The sequence below is a fragment of the Ambystoma mexicanum genome, chromosome 3p, assembly GCF_040938575.1.
Source record: "Ambystoma mexicanum isolate Mex_15411 chromosome 3p, UKY_AmexF1_1, whole genome shotgun sequence".
NCBI classification, from domain to species: Eukaryota; Metazoa; Chordata; class Amphibia; order Caudata; family Ambystomatidae; genus Ambystoma; species Ambystoma mexicanum.
In genome coordinates this window covers 1,181,594,652-1,181,613,334 of record NC_090925.1, presented here as the reverse complement: position 1 = coordinate 1,181,613,334, position 18,683 = coordinate 1,181,594,652, and the positions used below count along the sequence as shown (strand labels likewise).

Below are 18,683 nucleotides of genomic sequence, written 5' to 3'. Positions count from 1 at the left end.
CACTACCGTGGTGGCTGTGTTATATATATATATATATATATATATATATATATATATATATATATTTGTATAGAACTGTGATTGGCTATTATTTTATTTTGGAGTTGAGTCGGGAAGCCTGCCACATATCCTCCATATGGGATGCTCATAAGGCCATGCTTTGGGGTTGCATTATAGGATATGTGGCAGGACAGAGGAGGAAAGCTAAGCAAGAGGCACAGATCAGCTTCAGAGTATTAATCGCTTGGAGGCTGACTATTCGTGCTCACCCTCCCACAGAAGTTGACAGCATTAATAAAGAAGAACATTGAATATTATAAGCAATGCTCAAAGAAAGCAGCTGGCCTTCTGCTAAAATGCAATTTCAATTTTTTATGGGTGCGAAGAAAGATGGAATCTTACTGGCCAGGTTTCTAAAACCCAGAACCTAGAATAATAAGCTAGCTGCCCTTATGGTGAAAGGTGAGGTTACAACTAATGATGAGAGTAGTGCCCTCGCCAAATATTATAAAACACTATATATTCCTGATTTGACTCCATCTGCTAGCCAAATAGAGCTATACCTGAATACTACTAGGCACCCCATGAAGGGAACACTCCCCACATGAACTGAGGTGGGAGATTATGCTCTCTGAGATTAAATTGGTCATAGGCAATAAATACTGGGGAAAGCCCCCGAACCGAGGGCCTACCCATAGACTTTGTCCGCACCTTTATGAATATATTAGCCCCCAAACTGTTGGAAGTGTTTTGTAGGTGCACTCAGGAGGAGAACCCTCAGGGTTCCTTCTTCAAGACCATGATACATTTCATACAGAAACCGGTCAGGGATCCCTCCTCAGTGAAAAACTACCAGCCTATGGGCCTTATCATAAATTGGGCAGAGTTGTAAAAATGTGGTGGTAACGCTATTACCGCTGCATTACCGCTCTACCCAACTATGAGTTGGGCAGAAAGTCACCAAGCTGGAGGTAACGCCATTACCGTGGTGCGGATTGTGCCACATTAATAGCGTCCAGCATGCACCAAAGAGTCCTATGGACTCTTAAAAAAATAGGGACTTACAGATTAACTCAAGACGGGATCTGGCTGTAATTACACCGGACCGAGTTGCGGTAACACTATTTGCATTGGTGGTATCCTGGCGGATTTCCTGCTGAGTTTTGACCAAGTCTATGAAAAGGACGAGCATATTCGTGCTTAGCAATTTTCAATGCAGAAGCACAAATCTTTGCAAAAGTCTTGGCCATGAGGTTGGATCTGCTTTTACTGAGGTAAGGAACAATCTGGGTTTGTTAAAGGAAGGTTGTCAGCGGCAAATACTAGCCTATCATGTGATGTAATTGACCTGGCAAGGAGAGCAGAAAGGCCCTGGGAAGCAGTGACGCTGGATTCCGAGAAGGCCTTTGACTGTGTTGGCTGGGCCTTTCTGGCAGAGGCTCTGAAATTACACGGATATAACCCAAAAGGTATTTCTTTGGTTCTAACCCTCTATCAGCATCCCAGATCAGCTGTGTTTGTCAATGGTACATTTTCTCAGTTTTCTCACTAAATAGGGGCACGAAACGACGTTGTCCTCTATCACCTCACCTGTTCATTCTCTCAGTAGGACCCCAGCTCCCGCCCATTGGGATCAATGAAGCGAATAGAGACGTGTGTACTCACAACATAGAGGGCAAGGTGGTAGCAAATGCTGATGACATTTTAGGCTTACTTGAAGACACACATAGGCAGTGGTCGAAGTGTACAAAAAGAAGTAGTGGAACTATGTTCCCTGCTTGCCTGCCCCTGCTCTCCACAAACCCCACCACCATGCTCCATCCTGTGTGCAATCCAATACCCAAACAAATACACCTGCTGTTTAAGGAATCTTCAGTGCAGTGCACCAGTGCAAGTTGAAACTTCTTCCTACACATTTATTTTAAAAGTAAACCATTCCCGGACGGTTTCTTTTTAAAATAAAATTATAAGAACATTAACATTCTTTTTTTTGTTTTTAAGTAGAGGAGCACTGCTCTCAGCTGCTCCCACCCACTTCCGGCACTGCACAAAGGTCCTTATACACCTTTCTGCATAGAATTGTGTTATACTGTGAAGTTTCAGGGTACAAATTAAACCTGGACAAGACAGAAATCATGCCTTTGAATAAACTATGTTTTAATGCGATGAGGGGGGCTTGCTCTGGTAGCCACACGGGATTAAATATCTCGGTATCAGCTTCTCAAATGGCATTCTCAACATGGCACAGGAAAAAGCGTAAGCGCTCAGTTACAAGGTGGAAACCCTGCTTTCTAAGAGGCCCCCACTTTGTATGTAATGGTGGAGTAGGTTGGAAACAATCAACATGTCGATGTCCCCAGTGATTATATGTACCCTTTCGATGCTACCCTTGACGTGGTACCACCATTTTTCAGAACAATTAATAGAATCCTCACTAAATTCGTAAGGGGGGGAAAAAGAAGTCCAGAACCTCGCTGATAAGGCTCGCATTACACCCCTCGCAGGGTGGAGTCCATTTCTCACAGTTGTGGAGCTATCTGGATGCATTTACAATAAGACAGAGACTAGCTTGTGTTAAGCGGCTTCACTTCAACACTACAGCTAAGTCAATGCCTAGTCTGGGATGCTGAGGGATACCCTTATTGATATATTTTTAGGTCCAGTTCATGTACTCTGGATGACAAGCCTTATATAACACCCCTCTCTTAGAATCCCCCTGACCCCACTGAGCCAAGAAGTAGGTTTGTTTTGCAAATTAAAAGGTTTATTTGAAAAATTAAACAATATATATCACACTTTTATAATAAATTGATAACTGATATCACACTTCAGAATATGACCGTGATCAACAATGGATAATGTTACAGGGGTACACTGATTTGGTTACTTAGGAGTAGTGTAGAGGATGAGGTAGCTGAAAATGCTTGATGGTTTCAAGGAAACGCAAGGCGGAATAAAATGCAGTACAGAAATAACTTGTTATGATTTTAGCAAAAGGTAATATGATCACTTTTTCTTTTGACAATTCACTCCCCCCCTATGCAATACCAGAAATGGAAGGAGAGCACACAGTCTTCAAGAATCCCAACAAATCACACTTTATAATGCAATACACAGTTCCAGTTCCCCCAGCAAGCTTAGGGAAAACAGGGATGAGTTTTAAACACAGGCAAATTACTTTAATGTGGTTTGCAAGGAAGTGAAAAGGTGCTAAAATTGCTTTTAATTCCCTCTAGAGGTTCAGGGTAGGTGATGGCTACTTTATATTAGTTCAGGCTCACTTTAACAATACTCTATGAATGATTAGCAGATTGCAAACTAATTTTAGCAAAGAGAAGCAAAAAGCTGCTGATTTCTACAGATGAAGAAATCGGGCCAAATCGGAAATCGCGGTAAATTTCGCCAGTGCATGTCTCGCGATTACGGAGGCACTATAAAGAGTAGCAAGTAGGTCCGTTGGAAAGCCTAGAATCCCAGCTTTAAAATGAAAGTTAAATTTCGTTCCTAGCCCAAACGGTTCAAGAGATACGGACGATTTAATAAAGGTAGATTTTCGGATTTAAAGTAAAACTCAAAATGACAGATGACAGATTTCTAGGAGGCAGTTCTACTTAGGTTAAAATAGTTTGAATTATATTATTTTAACCAAGAGATTGGGTTCTGCACAGTTCTGGCGGATACTCACTCCTAATTTTGAAATGAATGGGCCTCGTCACGGATCTGGTCAACTGGACTGGACTTCGGGCGGTTCTGCTCACAGCGTCTGGGTCAGCTCTGCTCTGCTGGTCTAGCCTCTCTGGATACAGCACGTCTCCTGGTTTTGGATGTTTCTGTCACAGGGTTCTAGGCCAGAATCAAACAGCTCAGCCCGGCTATTTGAAGAGTTCAGTTGCAAAAGATTTTGAGGACTGCTGACAAATACTTTTGCTTGCAGTGAGCCTTCTTGGTTCAAAGTTCTGCAGTCTCTGTTTAGCTTGGAAGTCTAAGTGTTGGATCTCTGGATGTGAAGTCGTCGGTCAGCGTGCTCCGCAGCAAATGGAATTGAATGTCCCTACCTGTCCCAGCAGTCTCTTTTTATGTGTTTTGAAAATGGGTGTGTGCCTGGGCCTAGCTAAGCCTGCCCCTCTCTACTTGTCATTGGCCCAATTCTCCCCTCTCCCATGATTGGGGGAAGGAAATGGATTGTCATCATGATGAGGTCTGTTTATGGGTCAGAGGATCCTCCCCTGGTCAATTTGCCCACAAATCTATATTTGATTCAAATACATATTTCCCTGATACACAATTTGGTGAAATTACATGTACACATTATATATTCCTTATGGTCCATGCTTGTCCGCCTCTGATCTTCCTGGGGGCTTGCATTAAAAAATGACAACATTTTGCGCTTTTTGACTAGTTTACCAACATCGGACATTTTCCAAAATTTACACACATGTGCGCAAGGCGTATGGACATTAATTGATGAAGTGTCAGATTTTTAACGTGCAGACATTTGCAGTAAGACCCTATTTTCCTCTAGCAACCCCCCAGCATACACCACAGGGTCCTAACACCTCTTAAAACGTGCACAGAAAAATCACAAGAATAATTATATTACTTATATAATTCTGACAAGTCCGCACTATGAGTTATCTATCTTTTCAAAATTATGCTCTGGCCCAGATGGGTGTGGTTTAGGTTCCAAAGCACATGGGGGAAGCTTCTGCCTGTCCCCGCCTCCAGCTCGGGTGGCTCCCAGAGGCACTTCTCCTCCCACTTCTCCCAAGAGGAAGCCACTTTACGGCCCCCCCCAATATAACATTTGCCTGAGTCCAGGACAAGGCTTTGTGCAACCTCCTGCAGGTGCCCCTCCCCTAATGTAATCCGAGAGGTGTCAACTCCTTTTGGTGGGGAAGCAGGATGCAGCTAGGCCTGGGAAGAGTGGCTGAGCAGGTTTCTCCTGTCGGGGGTAGTTGTCAGGCGGAATTCAGCTAAATGTCACTTTAGTTCCCAGTTTAAATCAAACTTACAATTTTTACATATACATTAAATAATTACTTCCTTCAAGTCATTTCAGAATATAGTTTTACATTGTATCCACCTCTTAGCAAGTCTTTCCTTGGCCTGGTTTGGGTTCCTCTGTTCAGTTTTACACAAAACTCTGGTGGTTTTAAAACGCCGGCTTTCTGATAGTGGTGAGTACCGGTATTGCATCCATTTTTGGGATTAAGAAAATGAATTCCCCACAGTTCTGAGTTGCTTTTTGGCAATCAGCATTGCCATTCCCAATGGTTTCAGGCTACTGTGGGTGTAGCCCAATGGTGGTTTTAGGCAGTGCCCTCCTGTGCTCACAACATAGGCAAAAATGGGTGGCAGCCTATTCTTCATGTTTTCCCTGTGCACTCTCTGGGGAGTTCTGGCCATCATGATGTTTTCCATGCCAGTACTGCACAGTTTTATGGTGGCTTGGATGCATGGGTAAAAACATCCCACACTTGGTTCTTCGATTCGATCCTGCCCAATGCATCTAGGTGGCTAGAATTGGAGGCAAATCTGGCGGCACCCTTCCGATCTTGTGATATTCCCTGTCTGATTGCTGAGCCTGAGCTAGACACCATTTCTATGATTATCTTCATCTGTAAAGCCTATACAGACTTGGGTTAAAATTGCCGGATGACCTCATGGTGAGGATGCCCTGGAATGGATTTGGTATAACGATAGTATAAAGGTGAAAGACAAACCAATATAATGGCTGACATGGTTTTCTGCTGGGATATTATATGGTTAGCAAGTATGATCCTGGGCCGGGGAAATCCCATTCCAGGAGCTATGCGTTAGGCATGATCTACCTAAAGGTGAGTTTTTACCATATTGACAACTGGTTTGCAAGTTTTGATCAACATCCGAATGTACCAGGAGTTGCCAAATCCCATCCAGCATCGACAGACTCAATTTATAGACCCCTATCCTATTTCCTCCATCCCCGTTGGATGAGTGTGGGGTGGATAACACAGCTGAAAGTTGGTCTAACATTGGTCTAACATCTGGAGGAGGGTCTTGTGTACCTCAGTATTGGCCTGGATCATCAATTTGCTTTACATGATATACAATAGAGCTCTCTTCACCCTCTTCAAGCTGAGAGGGCCAAAGCAAGGCACCCAGACAACCCGATGTTGGTGGTGTCAAGAGTCTAGACCCTCTCTATGCCATATGTTGTATGATTGTACGTTTACATACTCCTTCTGGGTGTTCATGTGGCCATTTATCCAGGGCATTTTTAAGGTACAGGTACTGTTATTGTTGTTGTCTGTGATATATGGTAGTGTCCATCCTCATTTCCAGGGGAACAAAAGCCAACAACATTTGTTTTCTGCCTTGACAGCAATAGCCTTCAAAGCAATGACATCTAACTGGAAGAGCCTGCAGTTCTTGTCTGTGGCAAGATGGTGGAATCTGGAGGCATATACGCACCGCATGGAAAGCCTGCTCCTGAGAAAGGCCACGAGCACCAGCCGTGACCTCTGTAATTGGTCCCTGTTGGAAGGGTTCCTGAACTGTACGCACTCATGACCACCCTCACATGGGATTGCGCGACTCACAGAATGGGGAGAACTGGTATTGGAAGTGGCCCTGGGGATATCTCCAATGTCATATCCAGCAAACACAACCCAGTAACAAGTCTCTCGGTCCCCTCCTCGTCGTTTACAGGACTCAGACCTTTATTTTCTTTACCCAGGTGTAGAGAAATAGGACATAGTGAAGTATGCACAGTAGTGTGCAGTATCTGTCTATTATCCAACCTCACAATTAGCATATCAACCCTCATGTCAAAGGGTCTATCAAACTGTATTTCAAAGTGTATGGTTATTGTCTCAAATGGTATTGTTGAACACAATGACATTAAGTGGAATTAGCTGCATGGCAGGGGCCATTACTCGATTGTATAATGGAGGTTGTGAAGATTGTTCTCAATTGGAATAGTGTGATGCTATATATGTTGTGCAGTAAGGTTAGCATGCTCTGGATCAGCTGCTGCTACAGTATCTAAAATCTCTGCCTGGCTGTAATGTCCTTCCTTTTTGTCTCTTTCTCTTTGTCTCTGTCTCCTATGGCTTTCCTCTATCTCGACGCCCCCGCCCCCTCCCCTGCTCCCCCTGCAGGGCTCTTAAGAATTCTCTGTAGGATTTTAATTATATGAAGGTTTATCACTGCTGTTTCTATGAGTGTTCATGGACAGATGTATTGATGAATGGGTTATCTGCTTTGTGTGATTGTACGTATCCTGCAATAACAATTATTAAACTAAAAAAAGACACATCAATACAAAGATGATAACTAGCTTTACCTAAAGATCAACTGCATCAGTAACATGTGTCAACTATAGCACTATTGTTCCTCATCAAGCACCCGCCGGAAGCGCAACCCTACAAAGACCAAATGCATGCTGCTAGGAAACTCACCACGCATGCCCAAGTCTGGAATTGGCTGAAGGGCATGATCCTCGATGTATTTAATGCCTCAGCATTCGCTCAGTGCAAAAAATCTCGACCTTACTATGGACTCTGCAAGCTTCTCTGCTGCACCACTACACGGATGGCTGCAGAGCAGGTTTCCTCCGAACTCTACTTCGCCCCATTGAACCAGGCCACTGGGATGCATGACACAAGCTCTGGAAGCAAGCTGTTCCAAGATTGCTCCGCCATCAACGCAGAGGACAAGCCATTTCCCAATATTGAGAGGACATTGTTGATAAATGTGCCGCATTCCCTGTTCTGGTGTACAACCCAACTCCAGCACACAATATGAGAGAATGTGCTTGACCTCCCAACTTGTTTACAGGGATGACAATAATTGAGCGTGGTTGGGAGGGGAAGGGATGCAGAATCGTCAATATTACTAATCTAGTTTCTTATTCTCATACAATCTGCAATGTAGGAAATTTACTTCAATAGGTTTTTGGTAATTATAGATAATACCAATAACAAAATTAGTTCACTCGTTTCTGTCTGATATTTGATGGTGTGCCGCTGTTTATTTTTGTAACTTCTAAATGGAAGCATCCCATGGTTCATTGGTGCTTGGTGGCTTCAAGGTAACCTAAAATGTCATATTTGACTGATGTTTGCAGTCTCCGTCACATTTGGTGAATTGGTGTTTGTTCACGTCTCATTTATTTCCATGTTCTCTATATTTCAATGGTCACCAACTCGCTCAGCAATAATAGTTTCTACCAGCAGATGTCACTGTTGACTTTCGAAAAAAACAATCTTCATGCCAAAATAAACTTTTTCTTGAAATGTTTTAACTGGTGCAGGAAATGGAAATCGTGTAGTGGACGAGTTGCAATGTCTTTTCTGGCTGACTTGAGCGTCATTCGCATATTATAGACACCACATGAGGGCACCACCACTGCATTCCTGGAATCAATGTTACACTACTAAAGGTACAAGAACTCCCCGGGGGAGAAGGTTTCCTTCAATGTACATTCATTTATTCAATTGAAAAATACATCTGGTCTCTCTCTCTCTCTCTCTCTTTCTCTCTCTCTCGCTTTCTCTCTCTTGCTCTCTCCTTTCCTCATTATCTCGCTCTCTCTCTCTTTCTCTCCCTCTCTCTTTCTCTCTCTCATTTTCTCTCTCTCTCTCTCTCTCTCTCTCTCTCCCTCTTTCTCTTTCTCTCTCGCTCGCTCATTTGCTCTCTCTCTCTCCCTCGCTCTCCCCGTAACATGGTAGGAGATCTAAATGCGTTCAATAGTGTTTTTCATAACAATTAATTAGCGACATATCAGGAGGCATGCCATGCAACAAGCGAAGGAACCCTGTGTGGAGTTCTTCGTAAAGTCGCTATTAAACCGGTAATGCCCAGACCGGAATAATTCTTCTACGCAGCGAGCCACTCGTTCTAGGCATGATAGCTGACTGTCAACGTTGAAACGCCTCCCGTCCTTACCTTGTTACTATTATAAGTTAGTTACAACCTACCTCTCTGTAAATGATTTTGTGGAAATCACATATAACCGATTTATCTAGCTACCTCATCTCACCATGTTTTTTAGTAGTTTACTATCTCTTACATTGGAAAGTGATAGGGCGATGAACATTTCAGCAGATATAATTATCAGTGACAATTATAATAGTAACAATCATAAATGCCACCATAGATTCCATGGATATCACACCTCCTGGTTTATCTGCTTCCGCAGCTATCTTAATAGCACCGTTGATCTGTCCCTGTTGCTCACATTCCTCACACTACATTGCATCATGAGATAGGGAGGGCTACCAAAAGGTCACGTTTTTGTTGCTGTCCTGCATGCCCACCCAACCAGAGGGTTATCATGTGTGTACGCAACCTCTACATCCTGTAAAGCTTTTGATGTGACATGCAACTTATTTCCAAACTCTCAACATGCCTGCAGAATAGTGCCAAGCAATGTCTTTATGTCCATTAAGCCATGTGTGGATACAAATTCTCAGTAGGAAGCATTGGCTGAAGTTATAGCCTCAAATTTTTCTTCGGGAATAACAGTTGGTTCTTTTGTGGTTAGGTAGTTTGCAGCGCCAATAGTCCATACTCTTGTCAGAGGATCTGCTTGACGGTTGGTTAGGCCAGGGCGGTACGCGGTTATAAAATCATAGAAAATCCACCACATCTGTCTAGAGTCAAGGCACAGGCCGATGCTACATATTGAACATGTTATGGTCAGTACAGTCGGTAATGGTACTACTCTTAAATGGTAATGCCACCTTTCTTCAAGGGTGGATTTTACTTCCAGTAGTTCTTTATCACAGATAGTGCCATAGATCTCAGCCAGTGATGGTTTGCGTGAGGAGAAAAATGTGACCAGGTAATTGTGCAGCTTTAGGGTGTCTCTGCTAAAGTACCACACCCAGCGCATGATCTGAAGCATTTTCTGCATCATTAAGGGCAAGTATGGACGCCATGGCGAAAGGCTGCTTCTGCCTGGGGTGACAAGGAACATCCTCTGCCCTTATGCAAGAAATGGATGATTGTCTGGATACTTAGTGAGAATTGCAGAACAAATAAACAGTAAAACGCCCCACTTCATTTGCAGACGTTAGGCTAGGTCATTGTGCCACATTTGTAATCTTGTTTGCCTCTAGGTTGATGCCTTGGGTAGTGAGTATGAATCCTAAGAACTCGAATTTGGTGAAATGAAAAGAAATGTCTTGTTTTGCAAACAGAAGGTGTTGCCACACACTAGTTATGTGATGTGCATGCCTAGTCCTCGAGAAAAATGGTGATTGTCTTTTATATAAACAACAGCAAATTGATGTGTGCAGCCCCACAACAGCTCAATGGTAAATTAACAAAGTGTTACACTTATTTGGTCAGACCCACAGCATTTGCACCATGGATGGTCCTTTGCCATGAAGCCAACCAAACGCCAGTTTATTTTATAAGGGTTAGTGACCCATCTGCTTCCTTCTCCTAACACTTACAGCTGTTGCTGCTGTGGATGCTATTTGGGAACCAGGGCCAGGTAGCTGGATGTGCCATTTGCTTTTGTGGGCAAAATGGGAGTTAGGTTGGGTAATTGGGCCAAGACTGCAGCTTCCTAGATGGCTACGTTAGTTGCTGTCGGAGTTTGGATATATCTGTCACATCTCTTGAGGATGTGGCAACTCACTCCTTGGTTGACAAGATAAGTCCCACAATGAGCCCCTCATCGCCATAACTTCCTGAATTGTAACATTCCTTGGAGTTCTAAACTTGCCTACAATCAAGCAGCTGCTGGTCCCATAGTTGCTTCTGGTGTCCTGCCTGGGTCCCCTTTCCTACTCGAGTCTGCTTTTGACCAGGCACAAACGAACTGGGGCTCTCATGCTTCCCCCTTCTTCAGCCACCTGCTTCAGAGTCAGGAAAGTTCAGTTGTCAGCTTGGGTCTGGAGCCTCAGTAGGATCTCCTATCAACGCACTCAAGGATAGAGAAAGTTCTACACCACAAAACCTGCAGTATGTTAAATCATGTCAAGATCTCTCATTGAGGCTGATATATGACATGAACAAATGGAACTTATGTCAAAAACACCCACATTTCGCACTCTGAAGTGGAACATATTGCAGATATCCATTTTAATGTATCACTGGGGAGAGACGTTAGTAACACTGTCAACAAAAGGACAATTATCTAATTTGTGGGTGGAATCAGCAGGATAAATATTGAAGATGAGACGCTCATCCAGGCTCGGACTGGCCTACAGGGCAATAGGGTAATGCCCGAAGTGCCGCCCCATGATTCTTGATGGGTCCAAACAGAATGGACCACTTTTTTGGCCACGGTCGGCCAGTTTCATAAGTTACTACACTAGTTTTAAGCAATGTTACTAATCACATATGTTTTTTTCAAATGCATTATTTGCAACATATTTTATCTAAAACACCCACTTTGGTAGTACTCAAACAGTATGTTCTGGATAGTAATTAATTGTAATGCGTGATTGCGTTGTGGGCCATTATTTCATTGGTGCCTGGAGAGATTTTCTGTCTCAGTCTAACCATGGCTAGTTTCCAGGATCATCCTCATTGAGTACACGTGTGGCATCTATGTATTAATGCAAAAAGCATTATTTATTTCTGATAGAAGTGCCATTTGTTCCTAGGTTAGAGACATGATTTACCAATGGTAAGGTTGAAGACACAAGTCTCGTCGATAACATGACAGTACTCTAATTACTGGATTGACTAGTGTGTTTGGAGGACGTACATACAACATTTAACATTTAACAGATTTTCCTGTTATAAAAATATTGTTTTATCTTGATTTCCATTACAAATGACCCAGAGAAAGAGAGCAGCAAATCCCAACCGACATTGCTATTTCCCAGATACATTTTCATCTATTACACCTTTGGCACCCTTGTCATAGTGGAAAAAACTATGCTGTGTGAAGGATGACCCGGTGCCTCAAAGTTTAGAACATGTCTTTCTCATTGACAAAGTTGCAGGTACAAATCCCCTCCTTTGCATGAAATTACTCAAATTGACATGTTGAGCTGTGAGTTGGCAGGACATAGGTAAAATTATCATTGTTCAATGTGTTATATTATTGTAATAATAATGTTTTATTTTTATTTCCATTACAAATGACTGAGCGAGAAAGACCAGCAAATATGTATATCCCAAACATTGCTAGTTCCCAGAGGCATCTTCTTCCATTAGAGATTCTCATGTCAGGGGTTGGAACCAAAGGGATGGTCAGAAAATCCTGCAGTGTTCAGCGTTTGTCTGTGGTGCAGGATTCAAGAAAAATCCTCGAGACAGATTCTGGCTTTTGTGGATGGGTTTGGCTTGGTGAGACTATAACAAAGGGTGGATGTTGAAGGAAGGTTGAATAAAGCCCTCTGTTTAGGAGCCAGTCGCAGAATAAGGACCAGAGAGGTGTGTTAGGTGGTACAGGCACAGCATTTGAGGCAACACTGCCCCTGGAGCTTCCCAGGTGAGGGGAGACTGTTTCCAGAGGGCTTGCTTGGAGTCCTGTGGTTGAATTCGCTCAGATAGTCTATAGGGTCCTGGCAGTGAAGGGGCACCCAGTTCTGGGTTGGGTGATACATGCATGGTCAGGAGCTTCAGGAAAATTCTGCTTGTGGCCAGGATCTGTGATTCGCTTGTCCCCGCTGGGTTAGGGGAAAGGAGTGCCGCTGTGCATTCCTTGTGGTCTTTTTTTGAGAGGCAGAACTTTGCAGTTGGATTCTTCAGGAAGTGAAAGGCTGCTATTTCAGAGTTTTCGCTTGCCCCAGGCAACAGGCATTGCAAAGTACAATTTCGGAAATTTGGCTATATGCTAGGTGAGTTGACAGGGGGATCTGTATTTCCCCCTCGGGCAGAGTGAGAGAACACCACACCCAATCACACAGCAAGCAAAATTCAAACTAAGAGGTGGTCAGCCAATTGCACATACTCTCTCCCAAGCACACTCATGCATTCTGGAAAGGTCTCTCACAACGGAATGACTCCACATATGCCAATCAGAACTGGTTTCAGGCTAGCTGCTGCCCCCAGTCCTGGAAATACACAAATAGTGGCTACTGATGTCCACCTTATCTCACATACTGAAAAGGATATTCATGCAGCCTCTGAGGTTGTTGAGGCACAAACTGCAACCTCCATTTTGATAAATGAGGTAAGGGGTTCAAAATGGTCCAGGCAGATAACATGGAGTTCACAAGGTGGAACAATTTCACACAGGTGAAAAAGTAATCAACAGCCCAGTCACTGGACTAACAGAGAGAGGGCACTATCTCTGGGAGACTAAAAGGTATCTTTGTGGGACCCAGCATTATGTGTCAAAGACTCTTCAGGGACAACTAAAAAACACAGAACCAGACTCTGTCAAGTTAAAGATTAAGACTGGCTAGGGAAAGGGGGGAGTCAAAAATAAGGGAATCCAGCAAAAAACACTCACATTTAGACAGATGAACTCCATCCAAAAATTGAATTCTGCCCTGCCAGGCTCTCACCATGAAATGTTTTCTTTTAGTCATCAATAAAACTAAGAGAAATGTATTGTGTTTGAAACCTTTTATTCTGCTGATCAAGAGTTAGTCCTTGAAGTTGTTGACTGATGTGCTCGCTTCCTGGTCCTCGACCCAGGCCCAGCTTCCTCACCACTCCAGCCTCACTCCTACATCCTCGTACCCGCCCCCATTGATGGAGCAGCTCATCTGCATGGGTCAGCTGACCCGGATATCCAAAGGAGTCGAGAGGATCTAGGCCAAACTTCCTCTCCCTTCCAGCCATCCCTCCTATATCCCCCTACCTGCCCCCATTCACAAATTGGCTCATCTGCACAGGTCAGCTGATGCAGATATCTAACCAGCCAAGTTGGGGGGAACTCCCCTTGGTCACCGGACCGTGTGACTTCTTCCGCTCTGCCTCTGCTGCAAGGGGCAGTACATGGGATTTCTGCTCCTTTATCTGGGCCTTGGCCCTTTCATCACCCTTGGCCCTTGTCTTGGAAATCTCCATCTGTGTCGGCTACCTGGTCCTTGGCACCAAATCCAGCCTCCTCTCCCCCTAACTGCCCCCATTCATGGATTGGCTCATCCGCATGGGTCAGCTGACCAGGATATCCAGCCTATTCGGGAGGAACTCCCCTTGGTCTCTGACCCTCATGGCTTATTCCTCTCTGCCACTGCTGTAAGAGCATTAAGTGGTTTCCTGCTCTTTTATATGGGCCATGGCCCTTTCATCAACCTTGGCTTTCGCCTTTGGAATCACCACCCATGTGTGCATCCTGGGCGCCAGTCCCAGCCTCCTCTACCATCCAGCCCTCCCTCCCACAACCCCCAACCCACCCTATTCACAGATTAGCTCATCTGCACGGATCAAACGACCTGTTACCTCAACCTCATAAGGATCTCTCCCAGTGCAGCCTTGCCAAGGCAGCCACCGAAGGTCTCAGGCAAAGGGAACCTCCCTGGCAGCTTCCATCACCTGTTTGCCTATTCGCTCTGGTCATCCCAGCCCCTGCCAGTCCTCGACCCCTGTCTGTTGCAACAATCAGGTACGAATCAACATATTTTGTGCTTTAGTGCTGCTGTAGGCTTGCATTTGAATCTAGCTACTGTTTTGTGCCACTACCCTGAATCTTTTTCCCTCAGGAATAGCGTTGTAGGCTTGCATTTTAATCCAGAGGATGTTTTCTGTCACTACCCTGCATCATTTTTCTCAGGAATAGTGTTGCAGTCTTGCATTTGAATCTAACTGCTGTTTTGTGCCACTATTCTGCATCATTTTCCACAGGAATATTTTTGTAGGCAAGTATTTGAACCTAGCTGTGGTTTTGTGCCACTACTCTGTGTCTTCTTACATGGGAACAGTGTTGTATGCTTGCATTATCTTTCAGCAGAATTTGGTGCTCGTCTTTCAAATCACATTCCCATCCTATTCCACCTCACTGCTCCCACCTACACAGTACTTCATATAAGAGGACCACCTGCACTCTCATCCAGCTTTTATGGAACCCTCACTTAATTGCAGCTGCTTTCTGCGCTCTTCCCACTCTCTTACACCTCCCTCCATTAAGGCAAAGGATGCAGGTTACCCCATCATGCCTAGTAGCTCCAATGTTAGAGGTTTGCTCTGGTGCACTATAAACTCCTCCACTCCATCATACAAACCCCACCCCTACATGCCACCTCTCCCTCCACCTGCCCCCCCCAAGAGAACAGATCCCCATGCCTGACCTTCCCAGACGGACTCTCCTGCCTCATCCACTCAAGCCTCCCACCTGACTTTCCCAAGCCACCTGCACTTCATCCTGCTCTCAACAAGACCGCTCCACCCGTGGACATGCCTACCTACACCCCCTCTCGCATTCCCCCATCTCATCCACACCACCATTACCCAGTCTTTGAATCCCTAAAATCAGTCTGTACAATCCCAGCCAGAACTTCCAACTCAGCTGCCCCTCCGACCCTCACACACACACCTTGAACCCCCCCAAAATCTCCTAAAGAACAAACACCACACTACCGGGGTGCAGTTCTTACTGCACACGTCACCCTATTTGTCTTCCAGACCCATGACATCTCCCTCAAATACCCTTGTGTCCACCCCCCCAAGCCAACCAACCCAGTGAAATCTCCTATCAAGCTACCAAACAACACACCTTGTACTCACACCAGACACCAGTCCCCTAGAAGTCAGTCCCTTGACCCATCACTGACCTTAGAAAACTGTCACCTGACCTCTCCCTCCCAACAGGAAAAACTCCCCAGTCTCAGTCCTGCACAACCCCTCACCTCAGCATCCTCAGCCCCTCTCACACCCCAGAACGCGGTCTTCACTATTAATCCCTCATACACATTCCCAACACCATTACCCACTACATCTTCTTATACCCAGAGAACTCTAAGCTTGTGAGCTCTCTTCACACACACACCAACATAAAACTCAGCCTCCATCACAACTCCCCGGAACGGAGACCATAGACCACCCCTCGAAACCTCTCACCTTCTAATAACTACTGGTCATGACACCCTCTTGCTCCCTCTGACCCTTCCACACAGCACACAACTATCTCCCACTATCTCCCAGGCTCACACCCCCCAGCGGATCCCCCAGCAGGTCCCTCACCCCATGGCAAATATCTCAGCTATGGCCCTTCCCCACCGTAACATCCATACCACCTTCTCACACCCTTCCTGATGATAGCCACCCCGCCTTCCAAATCCCCTCCAGAATCCACCTCCCCTTGCATCAAACACCCAACCTTGCAATGGACTAAAACATATCCTGATAAATGCCAGATCTGATGGAAAATAACCAAACCAACATCTACAACTTAATTTTCTCTGAAGGCACAAATATTCTCTTGATCAAAGAAACTTGGTTCTCCCAAGACTTATGGCCCATTGCACACAAGGCCTTCCCTCCAGGCAACACTCTTGTTATTCATAACAGAACCAGCAGGGCAGGTGGCATTGCTATCCTAAACAAATTGTGACAATTCACTAGATGTCATCACTTTTCCCCAAGGGGGAGCCGTTTCTCAAGAAGCCAGGGAAATGAGGCTGCACCTGATAGTTCCCTTGGGGGTGGTACAATGTGGGAGGATCTCGTGGGGAGGAATTATCCCTCTAGGGATAAGGAATGACCATCTACAGTCCAGTCCTTCTGAGGACATCATACCCCCACACACTTTAGCCTCTCCTTCCTCTACTCACCTCTTTGTAGACATTAGGCTTATGTACTGTACTATGGCAGAGGACCTTAGGGTTCTAGAAAATGTTAAGATGAAGAAGAACAACAAGAACCTGGGTAATCCATGCACTGGGACGAGTTGGCCCCATGGGACAATCAAGATGAAATACCTGAAAGACATGAAGGACTTATACAATGGGCGCAGACACTGCTGGCAAAATTGTATAAAAATCGGCAATGGACTAAACACTGTGGCCCTCATTAGGACCCTGGCGGAGAGGGTTTTACGCCGGCGTAGTGCATGGCGTACCTCTCCTCCAGACTACGAGTTCCCGTAGCGCCATGGAAGGATTTTTACGCCTGCTTTTTGCAGGCGGAAAAATCCATGGCGCTACGGGACTTGTTGTTAATTACGCCACCGTAATTTACGGTGGCGTAATTAACGCCTTCCCCACTCCCATTATACCCTATGGGGCAAAAATGGGAATGGGGAAGGGTAAAATGGGGATTGGGGACTTACCGCCCCGCCAAGGTCGGCATGGGGCGGTAAGTCCGCCAACCACCTTGGCGGAGTTGGCAGCTTTGCGCCATGGACCATGGTGCAAATTGCACCATGGTCCTCCGCCAAGGTCCTAATGAGGGCCTGTGTCTCGGGCAGTCGCAGAAGACTGCAGGTGGTCTGCGCACCAAATGCAGGAGATACAAACCTGCATCGCTGATCCGGAGGGAGAGCGTTCAAAGGCAGTGGCAGTCTACTGCGTATGACGATTGGAGCATCTGCAGGAGAAAACTGGTTCCCAGCAGTATCAAGAGGTGGTCGAAGTGCGGATGGCAGCCGGGAATGCTGTTGCATAGCCGGTGGGAAAGCAAGATGCAAGAGAAACCAAACCAAAAGCCTGCAGTCTCCGAAGGACCTGGCTACCTGCCGAGCACCCCATCAACGTGAAGGCTGGCATGGGATACCTGGAGGGAACGAAATACAGCTTACCAAAAGGGCACATGCCCTTGTCCCTATGCCCCTTTGCAACGATAACGATTGGGTGGCATGGCAGGGGTAGAAAGCCAACACACCTTCTCCTCCTCATTTTAGTGGTGAAACAAAGCCAATTGACCACCAGGAAAGGGTCGAGGAATTTAAGCACCACAAAGAGAACTTGAGAGGGAAAGTCCCTTACAATCATTGCAGGGATAAACCCACTGACAGACAAACCAGGGATATGGACCCAAGGCAAGAAAGAGATACGAGTCATCTTCCTTGTGGCAGTACTTGGCAGGGAAGTGAACCAAGTGGGGCAGTGCAAAGAAGAAGAGAAACCAGGGTCTGGGGCCCAAAGCAATAAAGTGGTCTGAGTCATCGTCCCCATGGCACTACTTGGCAGGGAAGTGAACCAAGTGGGCCAGTTCAAAGAAAAAGTGAAACCGGTGTGGGGGACCCAAAGCAAGAAGAGAGAGACAAGTAATCTTCCTTGTTTCAGTACGTGGCAGGGAAGTGAAGCAAGTTGGCCAGGAGAAAGAAGAGGAGACACCAAGGCCATGGACCTGCTTAACACTCAGGATTGTGCGCTGTAACTGTGAAACCTAATGTGAAGGCCAGGGGAAAGGAATTGTCCCCCCTGGTTGTAAGGAACTGATAACAATATACTAGAAGAAGGGAGTTATTCTTCTTGTAACCCGGACCGGCAGTAAGGTCCAAAAAGGCCTGGGGACGGGACTCATTCCATTGCCCTGGTTTGTCTGAGCCTGGACATCAGGAGAAGGGAGACATTCTTCTGGCCTAGCTAGAAAGTCTGTTTGGAACTTTACTATTAGGGGAAGGGAACAATTCTCCCTGACAACATGCGAGAACATTTTTGTTTGTAACTTTACTATCAGGGCATGGGAGCCACTCCCCCTGAAAACGTGTGAAACACAAGACTGTTCTAAGATTTGTGAACTGTTGTAACAAACCACAAACTGTAAACCATGAGCAGTGAGTCATTCTCCTGGGACTGGAACAGTACTGCCTTCCTTTTTCGTTTCTAGTGTAAAGGACA

The 18,683-nt window shown here is 45.3% G+C and overlaps 1 long non-coding RNA gene across 1 annotated transcript in view; it reads left to right on the top strand.

Annotated features, from left to right (window-relative positions):
- LOC138579859 (uncharacterized) overlaps positions 1 to 8,283 on the top strand; it is a 114,387-nt gene extending 106,104 nt beyond the window's left edge. The window contains exon 2 of the long non-coding RNA XR_011304143.1: positions 6,365 to 8,283. This is a non-coding gene — a long non-coding RNA (uncharacterized lncRNA). The remainder of the gene's footprint in view (positions 1 to 6,364) is intronic.
- Positions 8,284 to 18,683: the final 10,400 nt, after the last annotated feature.